This window comes from Electrona antarctica (assembly GCF_951216825.1).
Source record: "Electrona antarctica genome assembly, chromosome: 2".
In the NCBI taxonomy this organism is placed as follows: Eukaryota; Metazoa; Chordata; class Actinopteri; order Myctophiformes; family Myctophidae; genus Electrona; species Electrona antarctica.
Genome location: NC_136807.1, coordinates 38,218,810 through 38,245,843, shown reverse-complemented (window position 1 = coordinate 38,245,843; position 27,034 = coordinate 38,218,810). Strand labels below are relative to the sequence as shown.

General features: G+C 42.6%; 1 protein-coding gene across 1 annotated transcript in view; it reads right to left on the bottom strand.

Annotated features, from left to right (window-relative positions):
* LOC306937599 (chemokine-like protein TAFA-2) overlaps positions 1-7,947 on the bottom strand; it is a 186,180-nt gene extending 178,233 nt beyond the window's left edge. Inside the window, exon 1 of the mRNA XM_079521443.1 lies at positions 7,890-7,947. The gene's annotated coding sequence lies outside the window, so the exon portion shown is untranslated. The remainder of the gene's footprint in view (positions 1-7,889) is intronic.
* Positions 7,948-27,034: the final 19,087 nt, after the last annotated feature.

The following is a 27,034-nucleotide window of genomic DNA, read 5'->3' as shown; positions in this document are numbered from 1 at the left end:
AGTCAGTCACACATGGCCACTGAGTGTGGTGATGACGGTGTTCATAAGTCAGCTGCAGTTCAGACTGTGAAAACTACACACGCACGCACGCACGCACACACGCACGCACGCACGCACGCACGCACGCACACACACACACACACACACACACACACACACACACACACACACACACACACACACACACACACACACACACACACACACACACACACACACACACACACACACACACACACACACACACACACACACACACACACACACACACACACTGTACACACACACACACACACTGTACACACAGTCCTCGGTGCAGCATTGGCAGGCAGTAATACCAGCATTAGCATATGAAAAGAAGCAGCTGGAAGGTGTAGTTGACACCGTTATTGTTGTTTTTGTTGTTGTGTTTTCTATTTGGATAGCAGCCTCTCTGTCTTTGCCATCCTTCTCTTCCGTGTCTCTCCCTCCTCTGATAATCTTTCTCTATATTAAACAACTCCGTATTGTGCTCCATGCCACCCCCGTCGCCTCCCTCCGTTTGCATGACATCCTTCCTTTCTCTCCGGTGACAGTATGTCCCTCGGGGGAATGGAAGAGACAATGGCTTCCCCACATGTAATCTGTAGCTTTTCAAGTAGTGTGGGCTTTCCTCGTAGACATAGCATCTGCCATATGCTGAATGGCATTCATCTTTTATTAGGCTGATGCTTCCTGTTTTTTTTTATTGCGTGTGCATTTTGGGGTTTTATTTTATGGAAATTAAGGTGTTCTATTTCCAAGTCTTCATTTGTAAATGAAATAGCTTGTAAAAGTCGTTTTATCCTTGGGATGTGCCTGACTGAAAACTCATTAAGTGATCTCAAGCCAACAGCGAAGCTGAAAGATAGGCCTATGTCAGCCCAAGGCAAAGAGACAGCTCTATCTAATATCACAGCAGAGTTCTTTAGGGCACTGTTTCACAAACAGTGGCTCGGGTCCCATTTGAGGGTCGCGGTTACATTTGTGTGTGTCGCATTATTTTTTGTTTCCTACATTTTGTTTTCAATTTATAGTTTGAAAATAAAAAAAAAACTTTCCCCCAAAAAGCGGATTCGTTCATTATTTAAACACAAATACAATAATGTTTTTCTGTAATTCCATGAATAATTAAAATTAAAAGAAAAAAAAATCCATAAATTAGAAAACAATTGTTTGAGTAAATAGGCAATCTACAAGCTCACAATGCGTGTTGTGAGCTTTGGAAACCACTGCTTTAGGGCAACTCGACTTTCTAATCATGTCTTCCATTTTCTCTCTCTTTTACAGAAATAAAAATCAACAACTTTAAATAGATTATAGCATACTACTACTCACTATGAGCATCAAAGTCCAGTCCCAGTCCCTCATTGCTAATTGATGGTCCACACACCAGCTTGAAAGCTAGACGGGCCTTGCCTTAGACTTGTCTCATTAGCGGTATAACCACGCGATGGCTAGCTCCATTAAAATTCCATTACCTCTCGTAGCTTCTGTTACTCTCCTTTCACTTCCTTTTAACTCTTTCTATTTATGTGACAATTACAGTGCAGCCGAGTGAGCTAATTGCGGGAAACGCTTCACGTGCTTCCACTGGGTTTGATATGCACTATAAGCCCAGGGGTGGGCAACCTTTTTGGGCATAAGATCAAATAGCCGCTTCCCAAAGCTGACAAGATCATCCAGTGCCAGACAGTGGAAACTGTTGTTTTACGTCTTGCCATGGGTTGCTAATTAATATAATACAAGCTAAACATAAGTCAATAATTTCATAATACAGTAAAAGCCTAACAAACAATAAGTCAATGAATGAATGTGAATACTAAAGGGAAGATACATTCTGACTATCTGGGCAGAAATGTGTTATGAAAGGAGATAGGGCCTGCACACCGCTTTCAGGCAAAGGATTTACTATATTTAGCTTATAGCGACAACGTTTTGATCTCAACGTAATCTAATATGTGGTGTCCCGTCTAAATAAACAAATACATAAATAGAATACATACATAAGTTATCAAAATGTTTATTCGACAATATGACACCACCACAGCTGTGGTTGTAAAGTAGTAGTAGCTGAGTATACTAAACAGGCATCACACCTGGACCATAATATTGGTATGCTAGCCGGGTCAAATTTGCACTGTGCCACTCTGCTCATATGATATTTGTTTGTAAGCACACACTGGCCTCTCTGGAACAGGCTAAGGGCTTGGGGAGATGGGTCCTCGTGTCCCCTATAGTGTATCTGACAACCAGATCTGTCTGTGGCCATATGAACACAGTCAGACAGACTGAAGACGGAGGGAAACAGGCCAACCAGCTTGGAGAGGAGACGTATTAGCACCGTGAAATGGTCTGCTACATTGCCACAAGACATGGTTCTCCAGTACATAAAGTAAGTAAATTAAGAAAAGAATATATAAAGTAATAAAGTTATTATGAGTGTGTGTGTGTGTGTGTGTGTGTGTGCGTGCGTGCGTGCGTGCGTGCGTGCGTGCGTGCGTGCGTGCGTGTACTGTCTTCACTAAAGGATTAACACATACTGTACAAGGAAAACAATAACTTAAATTGAAATTAAATTAATTAAAAATGTACACAAAGACATAAAACAAGGAAATGTTGGCCTGCGGTTGGGGCTAGAGAGAAGGCCATGATGTCACATAAATCAGTAGCTGCTCATTCAGCAATCTGCCTATATTCTATGATAGTTTACATTTTGGCCTCGGGTGGCACTAAAGGAAAGGTCACGGGGTCACTGAAATTGTAAGGGTTAAACCTCCAAGGAGAATGAAAGCACTCAGCAAGGTTTGTAGTAATCTGTCTGTGTAATTAGATTTGGACATATATTACGTGCAATTGAGCAGGATGAATTCTGCAAATGTTGGCGATTTATACTTTTTCTCTAGTGCCACGTACCCTTAGGACAAAATGTCTACCCATGTCCTCTTTTAAATGCACTCTTTTTAAGCATGGTGCTTTCATTTACTTCCCTGAAAATATAAAAAAAACACCACCTCCCCCTTCCCATTACCCATACACCACAAAATTGACTGCATTCCACACCAGCGCTGCCGTTTGCTCAAAACAGGGCCCTTGTAATCGTGTTATTTAGGTAGGCTCACACACCTGTGATAGGGTAGTACATCTTCTTCTTCTGTGTATCGTCATCATACATGCAGTATGTCAGCAGCTCAGTGTCACGGCCACGCAGCCACACCCTCGTCTCTGGTCCCACTTGGAAGGGGCCGGCCTCTGAAGGTGGTCTATCTCTACAGGGCACAGGTGGAAATGATGTGGTCAGCATTCTGCTCAGATTCGCCGCACTTGCATGCTGGCTGCGCTGTCTGCCAGCTGGCTCCACTTCTTCATGGAATTGAGGCCTGGCAGTACATGGGAACAGCCTAATCAAAACATAGACAGCATCTTCATCTTAATAATTAAAAGTCAGAGCTGAGAAATTCTGAAATGTATGTGTCATTAATAGGCAAATATGAATAAAAGGTTCAAACATTTTCAAAAATAGCAGATCTACAAGCCTGCTTGTGGACTGGCTATTAAAAGATATTACATATTTTTAAAATAGGCCTTAAGTTGTTAGGCATTAATGTATTAAAGTCACAGTCTTACCCATGAATGTTACATTTAGGCATCAGTTAGGTTTTGTTATATAATAAACCCCATTCACTTTGTTGACCGGTGGGAGCATACCTATGTTCCCTCAGCCCTAACACTAATCCCAACCCTAACCCCAAACCTAATCCTAAACTAAGAGAATATATTATAGGGCATGATCCTGACCGGTGGGCCCCAAGGCTCTATCACTGGCCCACTCCTTTTTCTTCTTCTCCCCTCTGTGCTGTGAGCTTGTTGATTGGCTATTTTTGTTTGCCGGTTATGGGACGCTAGGGTTCAAGAAAGTTTCAACAATTTGGAACTTAAGCCAAACTTTAGCCAACGTTTTATTGTCTCCACCAGGCCGAAGGCATGGGGAGAGAGTATGTTTTGCACTCCGTCCGTGTGTGTGTGTGTCCGTCCGTCCTTCCTTCCGTCCTTCCTTCCGTCCGTCTGTGTACAGCTAATCTCCGGCACCGTTAACCCGGTCGATGCCAAACTTTGCACACACACTCCCTGGATGCCAACGATGAACCTCTGCCCCGCATTTTCCAGAACGGCCTGTTATAGCGCCACCATGAGGCAGCTTTTCACATGTTTTACCTAAAACTGCACCGATCTGCGTGAAACGTTGCATGCACACTCCCTAGAGGCCAAGGACAAACCTTTGACCTGCATTTTCCGCATCTGCCTTTTATAGCGCCACCAGGAGGCCGACTTTTGTAAAACACATTTTTTGATATTACTCCTCCAGATTCTGTCCAAAAATCTCACACATCGTTACACAGTATCTCTATGGTCATGTGCTCAAGTCGGATCTGTCCGATATTTCATATTCCATCCTAATTGGCTATAATTGGCTTTCACAGTTTGCAAGATTGCCCCGTTTTGAACAAAAGCCTCAAATCATGAACGCAGCATGCAATTTACGTGAAATCTTTCACACATTTTCTTACTGGGCTGAGGAATATATCCCACCCTTTTCACATTGGCCTGTTATAGCGCCACCAACAGGTTGATTTTTGCAAAACACATTTTTTGAACAAAATGCCTCAAATCATCCAATTGCCATCAAAGGCAAACATGTTTATATTACTCCTAAACATTTTGCCAAACATCTCACACAGTCTATCCTCCTGGTGGAGACCTGTGCCCAGAAGGGCACTTTTTCTAGTTTGTTCTGTGTTTCTGTCTCTTTCCTCTCAGGCTTTCTACCTAATCTACTCCACACAATGATACAGCGTACAGGTACTATAAGGCTACTCGTAAATCCAAAAGCCTTCCAGGAAAAAACAACGGCCTGGGATTATGTTGTTCCACACCAGGGTATGGGAGTTCACACGTACTCCATCTCCCTTACGTTTTATAATCTCTCTCTACGTCCGTCCTCTCTCTCTCTCTCTCTCTCTCTCTCTCTCTCTCTCTCTCTCTCTCTCTCTCTCTCTCTCTCTCTCTCTCTCTCTCTCTCTCTCTCTCTCTCTCTCTCTCTCTCTCTCTGTCTGCTTCCTTCTTCAAATCTTCAAAGCAGATTTAGTTCTTATCAGCCAGACAAAAACACTCTTATCTGGAAGTCAAAGATAGGAGTGAAAAGTTTCATTTTGAAAATCATAGTCATATAATGCTGCACTGACTACACTACAGCAATAAATGATACAGTGAGGGAGCAGGGACCCGGGAGAGATTCCTGAGCATTGTATGGTTTACGGACGGTATTTCTGCATATAGGGAAGTCCACACTAACCTCCTCCCTGTGGCGTGGCCTGCACCCTTCTACAGTGTGCATGAACGGGATTAGACAGTCTCACTCAAACACAAGTGCAGATGCATGCCTGTAGCTTAACATATTTTGGCAGCAGAGCTGCATATCTACTCCCAGTGAAAAGGAAAAGGGGATTAAACTTGTGCTATTTTCAAAACATTCTTTACATTCGCACAGCCTAACAGACTCATCCCTGTAAAGCCTTACAAGAGGGAAGCGACCGTCTTTCAAGTCTCCCTTGTGACCATCGTGACAGGGCAGAAAATCTGTCAGGGCTGGATTCACAATTTCTACAGGTTTAAATTGCCCCGATTGAAAACACAGCCCGGGCTCGGCTCATCTTGTCCATACAGATGCAATTCTACAGTCCATAGAGACATCACTGTGTGGAGCGCGGCCACTGAAAGCGATTCAGTCCCCTCAGCTACACGGCCAATGGGACTCACACTGCATCCATTCATCTGTGCCCTCCCTATTCCTTTCACAGCGTTGCATCCCACCTGCTTCTCTCTGCTCCCTCCACTATACTTCCCTCTCCAGCCTCCCACTCCCCACCTCCTCATTTTCCCCCTCCTGACGCCACCTGCACATGATTAATCATGATCACCGCTGACCACTATATCTGCGATTAGGGAGCACTTCATATCGGTGGTAACGAGGAGGTCTGGGCTCACTGTTTCTCTGCTCCCAGTCGTGTCTTTTACTCAACTGACTCTTACTTTATTGGGGGGAAAGACCCTAGAGGGAGCTTTACATGAAAGACACTGTGGGGATTTGGGAGGATTAGATAACAGTGAGCCCACAAAGTAAAACCCCACTTTAATTTAACTGTATTGTAAAGTACAGTGTAAAACTTTGAGAGTTTAGTGTGCACATTCTCTGCTACTAGCTACCACCACTATAGAGCGTCGCAGTCCCGCCCCCTCAAGAGACCCGGAAAATAAATCCCCGTTCATTTTTCTCATAGACTTTTCAGAAAGTATTTATTTAAAGACGTTTACGCCGTGGACAAAGCCAACTCTTGTCGTGACAAATCATGACAATAAACACAATGTTTTGGGCCAAACAAAGAATTAGAAAGTTTAAAAAAAACACTTTTTTGTTGTTTTTCTTCTTTGTAATTATTTGTTTGGTCCAAAATATTGTGTTTGTTGTCATGATTTGTCACGACTCGAGTTGGCTTCGTACGACGCTTAAAAGGTCTTTAAATAAATACTTTTTGAAATGTCTATGGGAAAAATGCATTGGGAATTATTTCCTGGGCCTGGCGTCGTCATGGACTGCGACGCTCTATTTTCAAGAAAGTTCCAGTCCAAGATTGAGTGGGTGATTAAGTTGAGTGTTAACCAATTAACCCATTTAGACCTGATTCTAAAAACATAGAGTGGTAGCCAAGTCTATGGACTTAATGTTTGTTTAGAGCACTTTACACAAATATTACCAGGCGCCCCTCACTTCACACACACGTGATTTTTGAGGGGCTATGCACAGATTGTGTGTTTGTGTGTATGAGCACGGAATGTGATGATTTGATTGGTATGGAATGTGATGTATGATGATAAGAGCGCCCCTCACTTCACACAAGTGTGATTTATTAATTTATTTATACAAGGCCCTGTGCAGCAAGCTCCCATTGTATTCATTTTTAGAACCAAAAAATACAAGACACCAAACACACTCACAGACACACGTTAGACTTAAGTTATCACTCCACGAATGAACAGTGAACAAGGAAAGGCTTTCATCTTTTATGCCCCAGACAAATGGAACAAACTCCAGGACTCTCTGTAACTGGATCAATTGGTCTCGACTCTCGAGAAGACATTTAGGCCGGGTACTACTTGAGGATGCATTACATAAGGACTGCACCTGCTTTGTGTAGCCCTTATGCATCTGCATTATGATGTTTTATGTTGTTCATTATATCGCACTTTATTTTTAAAAACAATATTGTTTTTTGTTTAATGTGTTGCGATCATGTTGTACTCAGGGCGTCCTTGAAAAACAGGGCTTGTCCTCATGTTCTTCCCTGAATAAATAAAGGTCAATAATATATCTAATAAAAGAAATTGGGACATGAGCATGATGGCGTGGTCCGCCTGCACATCTGCAGCATTCAGCAAGGACCTGAGCCTCCTCAAGAGAACAACTTTCTTCAACCATTTTCACATCATATGGTTATTTGATAGGTTGCCATAGTTACCCACTGAATATTGATACTCCATATGGAGCTATCTGTCGTATCTAACAAACCTATCTACTGTAAGTCTGACATCACAAACTCCATACTTGGAGTATGGAGCTCCATATATGGAATCGGCAGAGACATCTAGTGCTGACAACATGCTAATGTAAAACTCCATATGGATATAACTGACTTATCGTAAAATCAGTGAGATGTCACGAGGATCCAGCCAAGAACTATGTAACTGTGTAACTGTGTACAACATAGGTATCTCTGCACTATACAGGGATCTACACATCTCGGTTAAGTTCTTACCGGACTCCACTGCGGGGGGTTCTAGACTCGGACCACCACTCTGCAGAAGATTTGATGATGGAACATGACTCTCAGGCCTCATATTCTGAGTGTCCATATGCCTGTGTCTTCACCTTCCTCCGTGAACCCGTGAAGAGGAGCCACAACGACCTCTACTGCCAAACACTGAGGAAAGAACAGATCACCTCAGCAGCCTGTCAGCAAATAAACTGCTCCGTAACCAGCCAGAAACAAGGAGACACAGATGAACCAAAATCTCACATTCATCGACAGTTTACCAAGGGGAGAAGGAAAGACACCTGAGAGACCTGAGTAAACACCAGCGTATCCACACTGAAGAAAAACCTGTCCATTGAACAATGTGACAAGAGTTTATCTTGGTTGTGTAATCTGAGGAAACACCAATGTATCCATATGGAGAAAAACCATACCACTGTCAACGTTTCACTGTATCAAGTGCCCTGAGGACACACTAGCGTATCCACACTGGAGAAAAACCATTCCATTGTAAACCATGTGACAAGAGTTTCTCTCGGTTGTGTAATCTGAGGAAACACCAGCGACTCATGGAGAAAGACCTTATTGCTGTAAACATTGTGACAAGAGTTTCATTGAGATAGGTAGTTTACAGAAACACCTGTGTGTATCCACACTGGAGAAAGACCTTACCACTGCAAACATTGTGACAATAGTTTCAGTCAGTCAGGTACTCTGCAGGCACACCAGCATCGTGTCCACACAGGGGGGGGGGGGGGGGGGGAACCTAACCACCATAAACAGTGTGATAACAATTTCTGTCCACAATACAAAGCCGTTCCATTGTAAACAATAATGCTACATTCACGCTGGCAGATGCAAGAGACACAAAGATGCAAAGCTACACGGCACATTTGTAGCTTTGTATCTGAAATTGAAACCAGCACAGTTGAAACCACTTCCTCGTATCTGCAGGGCAGGTGCCATATTTAAGGAAAGCTCATAAGAGCAGCCGCACAGCAAGCAACTAGTTAGTTAAGTTGGAACTTGCCAAACTCCACACTTAGATTTATGAAATAAATCTGATTTTTCTAAACGGGGCCCAGGGCCAGAACCATGGTCAGTTTGTCTATAGATAGCTGTGTTCTGACCTGATCAGCATGATGAGGTTGATGATATGGTCAGAAGAGTATTATTATCCATTTCAGTGATTGGATACAGAAATGTTTTAGATTAGATTAAAAAAAATTGGTTTGAAAATATGCATTTTAGATATAACTAAGTATACTTAACACCATGTCTGGCATTTGTTACAAACTTAACTGCTTGAAAATCACTTGATAATTCATGGAGTTGTGATGATGGGTCTGGTTCACAAGATTTGCTACAAGATACCCATGTACCTGTCTAAATACTTCCTTAATGTCAACGAAGTTCACACCCACAACACCAGAGGTAGTTCAACAAACCATGTGCAACGCAGATTCAGCACAAACAAGGGACTAAATTAATTTCGCTCCTATGCCACCAAAATGTGGGACGCACTACCAACAGCCATTAAGACATGCAAATCCCTTGACTCCTTCAAAACCGCTCTCAAAGGGCACCTACGGACAGCTGTCGGCTGCAATTCGAAACTGGCCCCGTAAAATCTGAATCTCCCCCCACCACATGATTTCCCATTTTTTATATAGAATTGTATATTTGTTCGTTTCTAAATGTTCTGAACTGAAAAAGGTGAACCCTGTTGTAAACAAGTGTAAGGCTTTATCAGTGTATTGTCCCCAGTAACAGTCTTTGTATTGAGTTGTGCTTTCATGTGAAATGTACCCATTCTGTAAACTGTTAATAAATACTTCAATCAATCAATCAATCAATCAATCAATCTGTGATTTTAATAGTGGAAAGACCTAAACGCATTAGAAGGCTCAGCTTCCTTCCCCAATATGGCAAGCACGGAGACAGGTCGCTCCAATGAACAGCAGCGGCCAATGAGGTATGAGGTATCAGCATTTCCATATTTATGAAATCAGCCATCAGACTGTGATTGGCGTAGGAGCATCAGCTGAGCCACTTGGATCACTGTGACTAGTGGTGGAGAAAGTACTCACAAGTTGTACTTACTCTGTTACAAGTAAAAGTCTGGAATTCAAAATGTACTTGAGTAATAGTACAAAAGTATTGCCGTCAATATGTACTTAAAGTAGGCCTACCAAAAGTAAAAGTAAGACATTTCAAGTTTGTAGAAATCTTTTGAAAATACTAGTGATGCAACGCATTGTGAGCTTGTAGATCAGCTATTTTCAAATGGATGAAATGTATGTAGGCCTAAAGTGGCTAATAATGCATGTTTAATAATAATCAAAGTAACTAGTAAAAAGTATACTTTCAAGTTTCCAACACTGACTGTGACTGGTCTACTTCTGGTGAGACATTAATTATATACATTATATCTTATGATTTCATTCTGTCTGGAAAATTAGGAAAACACTTTTCATCATAAAAAACCTCTGGAGTCATAAGATGTCGTAGCCTATACAGTACACAAAATCAGTACAGTCATAACAGCCAGTCAAACTTCATGCTAAAAAACCTATAACTGTGATTTTATGTAGATAACCAAATTTAAATACATAGAATTTTGGGGGTCCTTGACATGAAAAAGTCAGCTGTATGAGGCTGTGACCTTGCTTTTTAAAGGCCAAATTCATCAACACTGAAATGGGATCCGATGGTAATTCCGACCGAGCATTAAGCGTTATTCATAGTCTAATATTTTCGGTGGTGAGGTGACCGAACTACAACATGACGTCACTGAGCCGCGGTGAAGAGCAAACCACCGTTATCCCCTTCTCTCTGTTTTTACTCACCACCGCTCATTCAACCACAACATTGGCGACATCCAAACCACCGCTTCGGTGGTCACCTCACCACCAGAGCGGTGGTCACCTCACCACCAGATCGGTGGTTACCTCACCACCGAAAATAGGCCTTTAGTCTGACATACTGGAACAACGGTCAGACTAGCGCTCGTGCTCCCGTGCTTGCGGTTATGGTTAGGTTAGGGTTTGAGGTAGGTTGTCGGTCTAATGACTAACGGACCAACAATAATTATTCATGCAAATGATCACACAAGTTAATTTATTTTTAAAGATTCTTGTCCTTTTTATTTCACAATAACGTTTACAGAATTATGAAGAATTGCACAACAATATAACAACTGATACAGAGCAGAAAGACAAAACAAATGTATACGAATATTAAAATAAAATAAAACAGAACCAAATGCTAACGGGAGAGACATGTTTCAAATTGTCCTGCATCACTGAAATGGGGTTCTAAACTGGAGCATTGAGGAACCATGGGGATCCATTGTCCATTGTGCATGCACCCCACATCTGCCCCCATCGTATTGGAGGGGTAGAGCACCGTGTGTGGACTGTTGTTGTACATCACAGTGGTGCCCGTTGGCACGTAAGAGAAGCCGCTGGGCGGGAAGGTGATGGGGAATGATGACAGCCCACCGCTGCCCAATTGCATGGTGGTGGTACTGGACGCTACAAGCTCGGTGGTCTCACCGATGTGGGTGGGGGTGGTGTCCAGGAGACTGGCAGTGGCAGCCTCTGTGCGGCGCCCTCCCACGGGTCTCTCCGACAACTCCGACGATACCTGGAAGGTTTTGTCTGCCTCCTCGTAGCCCCTGGAGCTCATGCGCTCGTCTCTGGACGGGTCGTAGTGTGACGGGGGGTCCAGAGAGTTGAGGCACGTTCGGATCAGGGCTTTTCCGTCCTCCCCGGTGAGCATGGGCTGGAGCTTGCGGGTGGCGTTGGTGTACATGTGGCCCGTTTCGCTGACCACCACCAGGAGAACCTGGGTACCGGTCAGCATGGCAAGCTCGTGGGCCTTCTTCATTATGCCGATTTTCCGCTTGCTGAAGGTCGCGTATCGCTTGGCCTTGTTTTTGACCAGTTCAATTTTAACCTTCACGCGCCCCTTTCCCCCACGTGGGGCCGCTTCCCCGCAGTGATCCCTCGCCCAAAGTCCAGCAGAGGGGCGGCGCTGGTCATCATCAGGGGTGGGGTGGTAATCAGGATCTGCCACTGATGAGTCATCTTCTGACTCGCTGCTGTATGAAGGCGCATTCTCTCCATCATCTCTATCCGTGTTGATCCTGGCTGCATGCACGGCAACATCTACTGGGTTTAACCTGGCCAGAACAGGACGCATCTCGCACTTGCCTGAAACTAAATTGTTTCCTGGTTGTGCCAATTCAGACTGAGACTGCTGTGACTTCATTGCTGTGCTTCTCTCTCTTCAACCGTTCTGCTGCTCTCTGTAGCTTGTTGTAAAGTGATGGTGTTGATGCTGTCGGCTTTGCCTTTTAAATTGGACCAAATAGCTGACGTCACGCCGCGTGTACGAGGACCAATAGCTGACGTCACCAGCGTCGTAACCTAGCAACGCGCGTCAGGAGTCGCGCAACGCAACAGCTGTTGAACGTAAACAAACCACCGCGGTTTCCGGGTCAACGAACGTGAACGTAAACAAACCGCAATGGCGGATCTCCGCCGGACCGGTGGGAACACTAGTATTCACGGTAACTTGAAGAAATTGACTTCTGGACGATGGTGTCATCACACACACACACACACACACACGCACACGCACACGCACACGCACACACACACACACACACACACACACACACACACACACGTTACGTTCCTTTTTTGGTCAGTACGTGGTGGATAAAAGCACGTAGGCTACACACAAAACTACTATTACAACAACCTACTTTAAAATCCCAGGCAGTTACACAAAGTTGCACCAACAATACTTACAGTGAAACGAACCAACTGACTCCATGGTGAAAAGAAGTGTGCCACTCTGAAATCAATGCAAAACATAAACTACTCTTTCTCTACCGTACTGCAAGTGAAACTACTTTCTCTGCATGGTGACTGCATGATAGCCCTAGAATGGCTGCTAATCACAGCCACAGCCTGTGATATTACATAGTATTTATTCATATAGAGCTGAATTATCTGGAGTCAGGAATATTGGTGTAATGTATTTGCTACACCATGGCTCCCCCTATTGGCAGTTTATGGTACGCTCCATCGCTAGTGCGCATGTGCAAAACCATATGTATGTTCGCCGCTGCTAGCCAGCTGTTGTTGCTAAAATCCACAGAAGAACAATAGAGACTGTATGCGCATGCTTAAAGTGAATGGCACATCGAGTGGCAAATCGAGTGGCAAAGCAACAGGCAAAGTGAGTTTAACATTGTTTAATGTTGTTTAATGCAATCAGATAATACTTTTCTGTGTGGATGTATGGGCTGTCAAGGCCAGAAAGTCGTTTTTTGCCACTCAGTAGGCGTTCCTGCATAACTTCCTGGTTTGATGATGATGTCACACGCATACCCTCTATAGGAAGTTTATTAAAACAACGTGGCGTCAGACTGTTGACACTTTAACATACAAAGAAAACTGAAACGTGTCGTTTCAAAACAGGGTCGTCGTTAAGCAGCAGGAGGACGTTTGCTAGCAGCTCAACCACTGAAACACGACAGGTAAAAGATGATTCTGTTGCTGTTGTCTAATTCAGGTTGTGTTTCATTTTGTCTTTTATATTAACTCATCTTTTAAGATGGAACATTAATCGTATTACTAGTTATATCTGCTTGTTTGTTATAAATGTGACGATAACCAGTAGTTACTAGCAGCAGTAATAATAACATTGTTTGGTTTGATTGATTGATTGATTGATTGAAGTATTTATTAACAGTTTGGGGAATTACAGTACATTTCAAGCACAACTCAATACAACACTGTTAACTGCCAACTGGACGACACCATAAAACATTACACTTGCTTCTTGTTGATGCCACACTATTATTCATGTAACCATAACGTTACATCAGTGTGTGTTGTTGTAGTATTGTAGTGGCAGAGAAAGAGTGAGAGAGGTGCACACACCATTGAAACACATTTTACATGGTAGGCCTATTGGTTTGTTGTTGTCCTCACCTCTTTGAAACCAAAGTGTTTCCAAATAGATTGATAGGTTGTACACTTCTTGTTGACCAAAGGCTCTCTAAAATGTGGAACGCCCTACCAACAGCCATTAAGACATGTGAATCCCTTGACTCCAAAACCGGAAAAAGAGGGTGTTTAACTGTTTATAACAAAATACAAGACAAAACAAAGGGCATCATTGTGAAATGGAATGCTTAAAATAATATACTTAAAAATATATGTTTTAAATAGCCTAGTAATTCATTGAGCAGCCCACTATGGCGATGTGACGGGATGTTAACCGAAAGGTTCCCAGTTCGAACCCGGGCTCCCCCAGAGTCGAAGTGTCCTTGAGCCCTAATCTAACTGAACCCCTAATTACTCCCGATGTGCAGGTTGGTGCCTTGCATGGTTTCGCCCGGCATCTGTGTGTGTCTGTGTGAATGTGTGAGTGAATGGGTGTAATGCACAATCTCTGTAAAGCGCCTTGGATAAAGGCGCTATATAAATGCACCATTTACCATTTTATGTGATCAAATATGATCTCCCATCCCTACTTGTGAAATGGTTGCACTGTACACTCGCTTCTGCTTGAACAACTGAGGCAGAACATTACAAATCACACCCGTGCGAAGTGAGGGGCGCTCTTATCACCATACATCGTCTAATTTTTGCGTCACAATTTGCGTCCTCACTTCTCAGTCTTCACTTTTGTCTTCAATGTTTGTGTTTACACAAACCCGGAGATCTGGGCATATTTTTTGAGGGGCGAATGCCCCTAAAAAAATTGGTTACTTCACTTCACTCATTGGTTTATTCACTTTAGACCACTGTTCCTTGTGTGAACTTAAGTTAAGCATGTTTTGATTTCTTCCCTAATACATAAATCCCATATTAAATCTCAAGATTCACATGTTGGAGAGTTGGGCTAACCTTCCTTATTCACTTAATTTCAGACCGGTGTGTGGAGTCCAGACTGCAGGTGAAAATGAACTCTCCAGACTCAGCCAGGGACGTTTCTATTAAACATGAGGGACCTGAAGACATTTCTATTAAACAGGAGGAACCTGAAGACATTTCTATTAAAGAGGAGAGACCTGAAGACATTTCTATTAAACAGGAGGGACCTGAAGACATTTCTATTAAAGAGGAGAGACCTGAAGACATTTCTATTAAACAGGAGGGACCTGAAGAAATTTCTGTTAAAGAGGAACCTGAAGACATTTCTATTAAAGAGGAGGGACCTGAAGACATTTCTATTAAACAGGAACCTGAAGACATTTCTATTAAACATGAGGGACCTGAAGACAGGGGACCTGAAGACATTTCTATTAAACAGGAGGGACCTGAAGATCACCCACACCTCAGTAAGTTTCATGTGCTCTTCCTTTCTTTAATATTTTCTGTCTTGTAGGTAAGTAAGGCTGTCCCGGACACTCGCTCGTTACGTTGGCACTCGAATCCTAATTAATGGGTTCAACACTGTTCAAGCCTGGGTTTTTTTTGTGGTGTGATTCACGGGTGTGATTTCATTACGTCAGACATTACGTCAGACCACAGTGGATCAGTCTATATAAGACCTTACACCACTCAGTTCACACAGGTGTGATTTTTTTTAACATAATCACAGTAGTACGGTGGATAAAAGAAGGCTGTGTGTGAAAAAATATGCCACAAGCACGTGGCATTCTGCGTGGCACAACAAATCTGGGTGCTCATCTATCTATAAATGCACCAAGTCTCTGTACATCTGCACGTGTGTAATCCACGTACCTCGAGAACCGTTGGCCCCACCAACTTCAGATTCGACACATGCTTTCCACACCCCCACAGGGAGTGCAGTGCCCGGTGTCGAGTAGGTCGGACCCACGGTTGTCCATAGCCGCCACAAAAGGCCTCTGCCTGACTCCATATATGGAGCTGGCCTGTTCTGACATCACAAATATGTTCTGACATCTGCATAGACTCCATATTTGGGCATGCCTGACAAAGAACTCCATATATGGGTATAAAAGGGACTCATACATAACTGGGTGGGGCATGCATCTCCAACTTGCATCGTCGAGTCGGTCGGTTGTCCAGAACCACCACAAAAGGCTCTGGTCAGGCTCTGCCAGTGGACCTCACCTGTACATTCCATGACGTCACATTGAGATTAGACAACAGGGCATGCATGCCTGACATAGGGGCATGCATGCCTGACACAGAACTCCATATATATAGGAATAAAGGGACACAGAGAGACAGATACAGAAATCTCCATATACGGGCATAAAAGGGACACAGACAGATGGGTGGATTGGGTACTCTGACACGGGTACAACGGGTATTGCATAGCCGGGTGGGGCATGGATCTCCAACTTCCATCGTTACCGACTCGGTACGAGAGAGCGCTTTGTCTGACGATGTGCCTAAGTTTGCAAAAAAAAAGAAAAAAGACGGTGGCACATACCATGCTGTTGACTGTCTGTTTCATGGATGCTCTTGATAATAATAATATTGGAGATTTATATAGCGCTTTTCTAAGTAGGCCTCCTCAAAGACGATTTAGGCTAGCTACATGTTATTTATTGGTGCTTAAATCCTTTTAAATGGGCGGCGACACGTTAAACTTCACCCTTTTTTCACCGATAGACCCCCCACAGGATATATAATGAATTGCAGCTTGGTTAAAAGCATTCACAAGAACTTATTAAACTTAACTTAATTAAAACGAAGTCCGCTAGAAAATCCCTGCCGTACTGCCGTAATCCTAAAAACAGCACCACACACTACAGGATAATCGGAGCGGGGCAGAGCAAATATCAAACATTCTTGATGTTGATCGGGCCGATCCCGATCGCACTTTGAGCGGTCGGTCACCCCCCGAGCGTCAAAAATGCCCGATTATCGGCTAGTGTAAGGCCACCTTTACTTGTAGGGCTGCCACAATGTCTAATTTTCACTATACAATAATGATGGGAAACAATACTATGACACTATATCCCAATATGTAAATCCATCATAGGAATATCTGTCAAATTTCATTTTGAGAGATATTATCTATTCAATTTAATATTTAATTTCTTATTACCATAAACAAAAGCACATCGTATTATGCACAAATGCAATGCGAAAGACAACCAGACCATTATAAATAAACTGTATGGATGTACGTAGGTCTAAAACAGATTCTTTGACTGGCTTTTTCTCAGCTTCTTGATTTGGAGGTTTGACCATTAATGAACCCCAGCATCTCTAAATTGTGGGAGGAAAGAGTTGCCTAAAATAGCCAATCTAATCTGCAACGTGTTGAGCTTGTTTGTCACAACACTTTGCAAGTGATGTGGTGGAAAAAAGAAAAGTAGCATCTGCACTTTCTTACTCTTTACTAAACTGAAACATTACCATTATGTGTGACACAATTTCAAAGCCAGGTGTGAAAAATACTTGCTTGGCCTACTGGCAGCGTGAACAAGACATTTGGCGCTGATCAGTACAGTAGTTTGTGAGATTTGCCCCAGACAGGCACACAGGCTGACAGATTTACCGACTAACAGACCCATTTACAGACGTACAGAGCTACGCCAAAGTGCTTCTGTTTCATAACGTCATGCACTAGCTGAGTGGCATGACTAATTGACTCCCAAATCAGAGCTCAGGTCTGAAGTATCATGTTTTGAAATTGTTTCAGAAGTTCATGATATTTGCTGTAACATTATTCATTTTGGGGTTAAAATAACTAAATGTATTACTTTTTTTTTGTATTTTGCGTAAATCTTGCTAAAGACCATCATGTTATTTTTCTGCCCCTAGACATCCTGCATATGGTTGAGTGTTCTCCTGAACACAATAGGAGCCACAGTCTGCTCCAGGAGGAACCAGAGCGTCTACACATTAAAGAGGAACTGGAAGAGATACTTCAAAGACCAGAGGAGCCTGTTGGGTCAATGTTAACATTACTAGCAGTGAAAAGTGAAGATAATGATGAAGATATCTCTTCGCACTGCTCTGAATCTGACACTGACGCCACTGAAGACAGTGATGATTGGGAGGAGGCCAGTGGAGGTTAGTCATTGTTAAACACAGGGACAGGAACTATGTTTGTGGGAAACACTGGCAGTTGGTATAACAACTAAAACAATAGAAATATGATGAATAAAAACATAAATATTAACAGGAAAGCCGTATGACTCCCTGTTAATCCCAAAGCCGTAGGACTTGTTTGATGATGGAAGCTTTTCGAGTTCTCTGTACTCACCATTTTTATCCTGCCTCTCCCCTTCGCTCCCCCTCTCACCCTCTGTCACCCCATCTTTGTTTCTCTCTCTCTCTCTCTCTCTCTCTCTCTCTCTCTCTCAGGAGTGAGGTCCCAGTCTTCCCATACTCAGTTCTCTTGTTCAGAGTGTTCAGACTCCTTCACATCTCAGGTCTTCCTCCATAAACACATCAGGACGAGACACAATGACCTCTACTGCCAAATGCTGAGGAATGGACAGATCACTGGAGAGAGTTTCAGTGAGTCAGGTAACCTGAAGAGACACCAGCGTGTCCACATGGGAGAAAAACCTTTCCAATGTAAACATTGTGATAAGAGTTTCAGTAATTCAGGTGACCTGAAGAGACACCAACATATCCACACTGGAGAAAGACCTTTCCACTGTAAACATTGTGACAAGAGGTTCACTCAACCAGGTGACCTGAAGAAACACCAGCTTATCCACACTGGAGAAAAACCTTTCCGCTGTAAACATTGTGACAAGAGGTTCACTCAATCAGGTGACCTGAAGAAACACCAGTTTATCCACACTGGAGAAAAACCATTCCACTGTAAACATTGTGACAAGAGTTTCAGTGATTCAGGTAACCTGAAGAAACACCAGCGTATCCACACTGGAGAAAAACCTTTCCACTGTAAACATTGTGACAAGAGTTTCAGTGTGTCAGGTAACCTGAAGAGACACCAGCGTGTCCACATGGGAGAAAAACCTTACCACTGTAAACATTGTGACAAGAGTTTTACTGCATCATCTTTCCTGAAAACACACCAGCATGATCATACCCAGCATACCCACACTGGAGAAAAACCTTTCCAATGTAAACATTGTGACAAATTTAATATTTAATTTCTTATTACCATAAACAAAAGCACATCGTATTATGCACAAATGCAATGCGAAAGACAACCAGACCATTATAAATAAACTGTATGGATGTACGTAGGTCTAAAACAGATTCTTTGACTGGCTTTTTCTCAGCTTCTTGATTTGGAGGTTTGACCATTAATGAACCCCAGCATCTCTAAATTGTGGGAGGAAAGAGTTGCCTAAAATAGCCAATCTAATCTGCAACGTGTTGAGCTTGTTTGTCACAACACTTTGCAAGTGATATGGTGGAAAAAAGAAAAGTAGCATCTGCACTTTCTTACTCTTTACTAAACTGAAACATTACCATTATGTGTGACACAATTTCAAAGCCAGGTGTGAAAAATACTTGCTTGGCCTACTGGCAGCGTGAACAAGACATTTGGCGCTGATCAGTACAGTAGTTTGTGAGATTTGCCCCAGACAGGCACACAGGCTGACAGATTTACCGACTAACAGACCCATTTACAGACGTACAGAGCTATGCCAAAGTGCTTCTGTTTCATAACGTCATGCACTAGCTGAGTGGCATGACTAATTGACTCGCAAATCAGAGCTCAGGTCTGACGTATCATGTTTTGAAATTGTTTCAGAAGTTCATGATATTTGCTGTAACATTATTCATTTTGGGGTTAAAATAACTAAATGTATTACTTTTTTTTTGTATTTTGCGTAAATCTTGCTAAAGACCATCATGTTATTTTTCTGCCCCTAGACATCCTGCATATGGTTGAGTGTTCTCCTGAACACAATAGGAGCCACAGTCTGCTCCAGGAGGAACCAGAGCGTCTACACATTAAAGAGGAACTGGAAGAGATACTTCAAAGACCAGAGGAGCCTGTTGGGTCAATGTTAACATTACTAGCAGTGAAAAGTGAAGATAATGATGAAGATATCTCTTCGCACTGCTCTAAATCTGACACTGACGCCACTGAAGACAGTGATGATTGGGAGGAGGCCAGTGGAGGTTAGTCATTGTTAAACACAGGGACAGGAACTATGTTTGTGGGAAACACTGGCAGTTGGTATAACAACTAAAACAATAGAAATATGATAAATAAAAACATAAATATTAACAGGAAAGCCGTATGACTCCCTGTTAATCCCAAAGCCGTAGGACTTGTTTGATGATGGAAGCTTTTCGAGTTCTCTGTACTCACCATTTTTATCCTGCCTCTCCCCTTCGCTCCCCCTCTCACCCTCTGTCACCCCATCTTTGTTTCTCTCTCTCTCTCTCTCTCTCTCTCTCTCTCTCTCTCTCTCTCTCAGGAGTGAGGTCCCAGTCTTCCCATACTCAGTTCTCTTGTTCAGAGTGTTCAGACTCCTTCACATCTCAGGTCTTCCTCCATAAACACATCAGGACGAGACACAATGACCTCTACTGCCAAATGCTGAGGAATGGACAGATCACTGGAGAGAGTTTCAGTGAGTCAGGTAACCTGAAGAGACACCAGCGTGTCCACATGGGAGAAAAACCTTTCCAATGTAAACATTGTGACAAGAGTTTCAGTAATTCAGGTGACCTGAAGAGACACCAACATATCCACACTGGAGAAAGACCTTTCCACTGTAAACATTGTGACAAGAGGTTCACTCAACCAGGTGACCTGAAGAAACACCAGCTTATCCACACTGGAGAAAAACCTTTCCGCTGTAAACATTGTGACAAGAGGTTCACTCAATCAGGTGACCTGAAGAAACACCAGTTTATCCACACTGGAGAAAAACCTTTCCACTGTAAACATTGTGACAAGAGTTTCAGTGATTCAGGTAACCTGAAGAAACACCAGCGTATCCACACTGGAGAAAAACCTTTCCACTGTAAACATTGTGACAAGAGTTTCAGTGTGTCAGGTAACCTGAAGAGACACCAGCGTGTCCACATGGGAGAAAAACCTTACTACTGTAAACATTGTGACAAGAGTTTTACTGCATCATCTTTCCTGAAAACACACCAGCATGATCATACCCAGCATACCCACACTGGAGAAAAACCTTTCCAATGTAAACATTGTGACAAAAGTGTTACTGCATCATCTTCCCTGAAAACACACGAGCTTATCCACACTGGAGAAAAACCTTTCCACTGTAAACATTGTGACAAGAGGTTCACTCAATCAGGTGACCAGAAGAGACACGAGCTTATCCACACTGGAGAAAAACCTTTCCACTGTAAACATTGTGACAAGAGGTTCACTCAATCAGGTGACCTGAAGAGACACGAGCTTATCCACACTGGAGAAAAACCTTTCCACTGTAAACATTGTGACAAGAGGTTCACTCAATCAGGTGACCTGAAGAAACACCAGCTTATCCACACTGGAGAAAAACCTTTCCACTGTAAACATTGTGGCAAGAGTTTCAGTGTGTCAGGTAACCTGAAGAGACACCAGCTTATCCACACTGGAGAAAAACCTTACCACTGTAAACATTGTGACAAGAGTTTTACTCAATCAGGTGACCTGAAGAAACACCAGCTTATCCACACTGGAGAAAAACCTTTCCACTGTAAACATTGTGACAAGAGTTTCAGTGATTCAGGTAACCTGAAGAAACACGAGCGTGTCCACACTGGAGAAAAACCTTTCCAATGTAAACATTGTGACAAGAGTTTCAGTAATTCAGGTGACCTGAAGAGACACCAACATATCCACACTGGAGAAAGACCTTTCCACTGTAAACATTGTGACAAGAGGTTCACTCAACCAGGTGACCTGAAGAAACACCAGCTTATCCACACTGGAGAAAAACCTTTCCGCTGTAAACATTGTGACAAGAGGTTCACTCAATCAGGTGACCTGAAGAAACACCAGTTTATCCACACTGGAGAAAAACCTTTCCACTGTAAACATTGTGACAAGAGTTTCAGTGATTCAGGTAACCTGAAGAAACACCAGCTTATCCACACTGGAGAAAAACCTTTCCACTGTAAACATTGTGACAAGAGGTTCACTCAACCAGGTGACCTGAAGAAACACCAGCTTATCCACACTGGAGAAAAACCTTTCCGCTGTAAACATTGTGACAAGAGGTTCACTCAATCAGGTGACCTGAAGAAACACCAGCTTATCCACACTGGAGAAAAACCTTTCCACTGTAAACATTGTGACAAGAGGTTCACTCAATCAGGTGACCTGAAGAAACACCAGCTTATCCACACTGGAGAAAAACCTTTCCACTGTAAACATTGTGGCAAGAGTTTCAGTGTGTCAGGTAACCTGAAGAGACACCAGCTTATCCACACTGGAGAAAAACCTTACCACTGTAAACATTGTGACAAGAGTTTTACTCAATCAGGTGACCTGAAGAAACACCAGCTTATCCACACTGGAGAAAAACCTTTCCACTGTAAACATTGTGACAAGAGTTTCAGTGATTCAGGTAACCTGAAGAAACACGAGCGTGTCCACACTGGAGAAAAACCTTTCCAATGTAAACATTGTGACAAGAGTTTCAGTAATTCAGGTGACCTGAAGAGACACCAACATATCCACACTGGAGAAAGACCTTTCCACTGTAAACATTGTGACAAGAGGTTCACTCAACCAGGTGACCTGAAGAAACACCAGCTTATCCACACTGGAGAAAAACCTTTCCGCTGTAAACATTGTGACAAGAGGTTCACTCAATCAGGTGACCTGAAGAAACACCAGTTTATCCACACTGGAGAAAAACCTTTCCACTGTAAACATTGTGACAAGAGTTTCAGTGATTCAGGTAACCTGAAGAAACACCAGCTTATCCACACTGGAGAAAAACCTTTCCACTGTAAACATTGTGACAAGAGGTTCACTCAACCAGGTGACCTGAAGAAACACCAGCTTATCCACACTGGAGAAAAACCTTTCCGCTGTAAACATTGTGACAAGAGGTTCACTCAATCAGGTGACCTGAAGAAACACCAGTTTATCCACACTGGAGAAAAACCTTTCCACTGTAAACATTGTGACAAGAGTTTCAGTGATTCAGGTAACCTGAAGAAACACCAGCTTATCCACACTGGAGAAAAACCTTTCCACTGTAAACATTGTGACACGAGTTTCAGTGATTCAGGTAACCTGAAGAGACACGAGCGTGTCCACACTGGAGAAAAACCTTACCACTGTAAACATTGTGACAAGAGTTTTACTCAATCAGGTGACCTGAAGAAACACCAGCTTATCCACACTGGAGAAAAACCTTTCCACTGTAAACATTGTGACAAGAGTTTCAGTGATTCAGGTAACCTGAAGAAACACGAGCGTGTCCACACTGGAGAAAAACCTTTCCAATGTAAACATTGTGACAAGAGTTTCAGTAATTCAGGTGACCTGAAGAGACACCAACATATCCACACTGGAGAAAGACCTTTCCACTGTAAACATTGTGACAAGAGGTTCACTCAACCAGGTGACCTGAAGAAACACCAGCTTATCCACACTGGAGAAAAACCTTTCCGCTGTAAACATTGTGACAAGAGGTTCACTCAATCAGGTGACCTGAAGAAACACCAGTTTATCCACACTGGAGAAAAACCTTTCCACTGTAAACATTGTGACAAGAGTTTCAGTGATTCAGGTAACCTGAAGAAACACCAGCGTATCCACACTGGAGAAAAACCTTTCCACTGTAAACATTGTGACAAGAGTTTCAGTGTGTCAGGTAACCTGAAGAGACACCAGCGTGTCCACATGGGAGAAAAACCTTACCACTGTAAACATTGTGACAAGAGTTTTACTGTATCATCTTTCCTGAAAACACACCAGCATGATCATACCCAGCATACCCACACTGGAGAAAAACCTTTCCACTGTAAACATTGTGACAAGAGTTTTACTCAATCAGGTGACCTGAAGAAACACCAGCTTATCCACACTGGAGAAAAACCTTTCCACTGTAAACATTGTGACAAGAGTTTCAGTGATTCAGGTAACCTGAAGAAACACGAGCGTGTCCACACTGGAGAAAAACCTTTCCAATGTAAACATTGTGACAAGAGTTTCAGTGATTCAGGTAACCTGAAGAAACACCAGCTTATCCACACTGGAGAAAAACCTTTCCACTGTAAACATTGTGACAAGAGGTTCACTCAACCAGGTGACCTGAAGAAACACCAGCTTATCCACACTGGAGAAAAACCTTTCCGCTGTAAACATTGTGACAAGAGGTTCACTCAATCAGGTAACCTGAAGAAACACGAGCTTGTCCACATGGGAGAAAAACCTTTCACTTTTCAACTGTAAACGGTGTGAACTCAGGTCACCTGCTAAGACACCATCGCATTCACACCATGGGGTAAAACTATTTCCACTATAGTTTCATTTATAGTTTCCACTATAAATGAGCTCTATGGGAGGATCAAATTAAACAGCTGTATGTTCGTAGCGAGGTCGATAGACAAGGAAAATAATGGATTATTATACTGCTCCTGGCAATAGATGCCTGCAGCTTTTTTGTATTCTCATTTTAAATCTTTAAAATGTATTAAACCATTTATGTTTACTTTATTATCACTTTTTTTGCTGGAGGACACCATTACAGTCATATATTGCTAATTATTCTGCTGTTTTTTATAGAATTGTACTGTTTTAATGTTTGATTTGAATGCAATCTGTTTTATTACACACCACATGAGAAGCACTACCACAATTATTTTACTCATTAAATATAAAAGATGTACGCATGCATTTTTAAATCTTTCATGACATTCATTATCATAATATCATTGATTATTATTTTCTTTTTTCTTTTAGGTTTTATGACCTCAATGACACCCAAACAACCTGAACTTTGAACATTCAGTGGATCTTCTGTGGTAGTCTATGCCTGCCGTTTTCACCGTCCATATAGGAAATCGGAGGACCTTTTGAAGCTAATTATTCAGAAAACCCCAGACCACAGAAAATCCACTGAATGTTCGAGTTCAGGATTATGGGGTGCAATTGAGGTCAGAAAACCTAAAAAGAGAAATCATCACCAGACCTTTAAGGAATTTATCATTTAAGAATAATTATCATGACAAAGATCTGGACTGGATTAATTTTATGTGTGACAATTTTATTAAAACAAAAAAAAAGTGTTTGGGGCTTCTGATGTCATGTATTGCCATAACAATGTTCTCCTCTATGATTTTGCACTTATGAATCTGGATAAGCACCTCCACTGAATGCCTAAATTATAAAAGTAAGTGTTGAAGATTCCCACACATTTTTACCAATGAATTTCCAAACCTTTTCCAGAATATTTAATCCCAGACTACATCTATCGATATCTATGAAATCACCCATCAGTCTAGTGGGGACTGTGATTGGCTGAACAATTTGTACTTAAGTAAAAGTATCAATACTGCAATATGGAAATACTACAAGTATACAGACTTCAAAATGTACTTGAGTAAAAGACAAGTACAAAAGTATTGTCATAAAAATGTACTCAATGTACAGTTACTACAGTACAGAGATTTCAAGTTTTCAAATGTATAAAAATGGTGTGACCCATTGTGAGCTTGTAGATCAGCTATTTTCAAATGGCTGAAAATGTATGTAGGGCTGAATGTCTGGAAAATTAGGAAAACACTTTTCTTCATTAAAAACCTCTGGAGTCATAAGCTGTATAGTATACAGTACACAAAATGAGCACATAGCCAGTCAAACTTCATAGTATAAAGCCTATACTGTCATTTCACGTATAACCAAATTTAAGCAGTATAATTGAACCAACATTATTGTCTTTACAGTAAACGGTAAACAGAACTCAGATCTGAAAATTAAGTGGTGCATTTAAAGTAAACGTAAATGCACATGGACACTTAAACTCGAGTTAAACCATTAAAAACACCTGTATCACTTTAACCATTATTTTATACTATTAAACCTTTATTTTATAGTTTAGCAGTTAAGAAAAATTGTGAAAATGTGTGCTGCAAATCTTTTATGGCTGGGTGGATAGATATATATAGCCAAATACATATCATTTTGGGGGTCCTTGACATGAAAAAGTTTGATCACCACAGTTCAAACCTGTCAGCTGTATGAGGCTGTGACCTTGCCTTTTAAAGGCCAAATTCATCAACACTGCAAAAATATTCATAGCAAATGACACACAAGTTAATATATTTTTAAGCATTTTTATTTCCAAATAACGTTTACAGAATTATGAAAAATTGTACAACAATATAACAACTGATACAGAGCAGAAAGAGAAAATAAATATGAAAATAATAACTAAAATAAATCAGAACCAAATGCATACGGGAGAGACATGTTTTACAGAGCGTGCTGTTGTTTCGCGAACTGTTGGATTGTCCTGCATCACCGAAATGGGGTTCTCAACTGGAGCATTGAGAAACCATGGGGATCCATTGTCCATTGTGCATGCACCCCACATCTGCCCCCATCGTATTGGAGGGGTAGAGCACCGTGTGTGGACTGTTGTTGTACATCACAGCGGTGCCCGTTGGCATGTAAGAGAAGCCGCTGGGCGGGATGGTGATGGGGAATGATGACAGCCCACCGCTGCCAAACTGCATGGTGGTGGTACTGGACGCTACAAGCTCGGTGGTCTGGGGGGCAACACCGATGCGGGTGGGGGTGGTGTCCAGGAGACTGGCAGTGGCAGCCTCGGTGTGGCGCCCTCCCACAGGTCTCTCCGACAACTCCGACGATACCTGGAAGGTTTTGTCTGCCTCCTCGTAGCCCCTGGAGCTCATGCGCTCGTCTCTGGACGGGTCGTAGTGTGACGGGGGGTCCGGAGAGTTGAGGCACGTTCGGATCAGGGCTTTTCCGTCCTCCCCGGTGAGCATGGGCTGGAGCTTGCGGGTGGTGTTGGTGTACATGTGGCCCGTTTCGCTGACCACCACCAGGAGAACCTGGGTACCGGTCAGCATGGCAAGCTCGTGGGCCTTCTTCATTATGCCGATTTTCCGTTTGCTGAAGGTCGCGTATCGCTTGGCCTTGTTTTTGACCAGTTAAATTTTAACCTTCACGCGCCCCTTTCCCCCACGTGGGGCCGCTTCCCCGCAGTGATCCCTCGCCCAAAATCCAGCAGA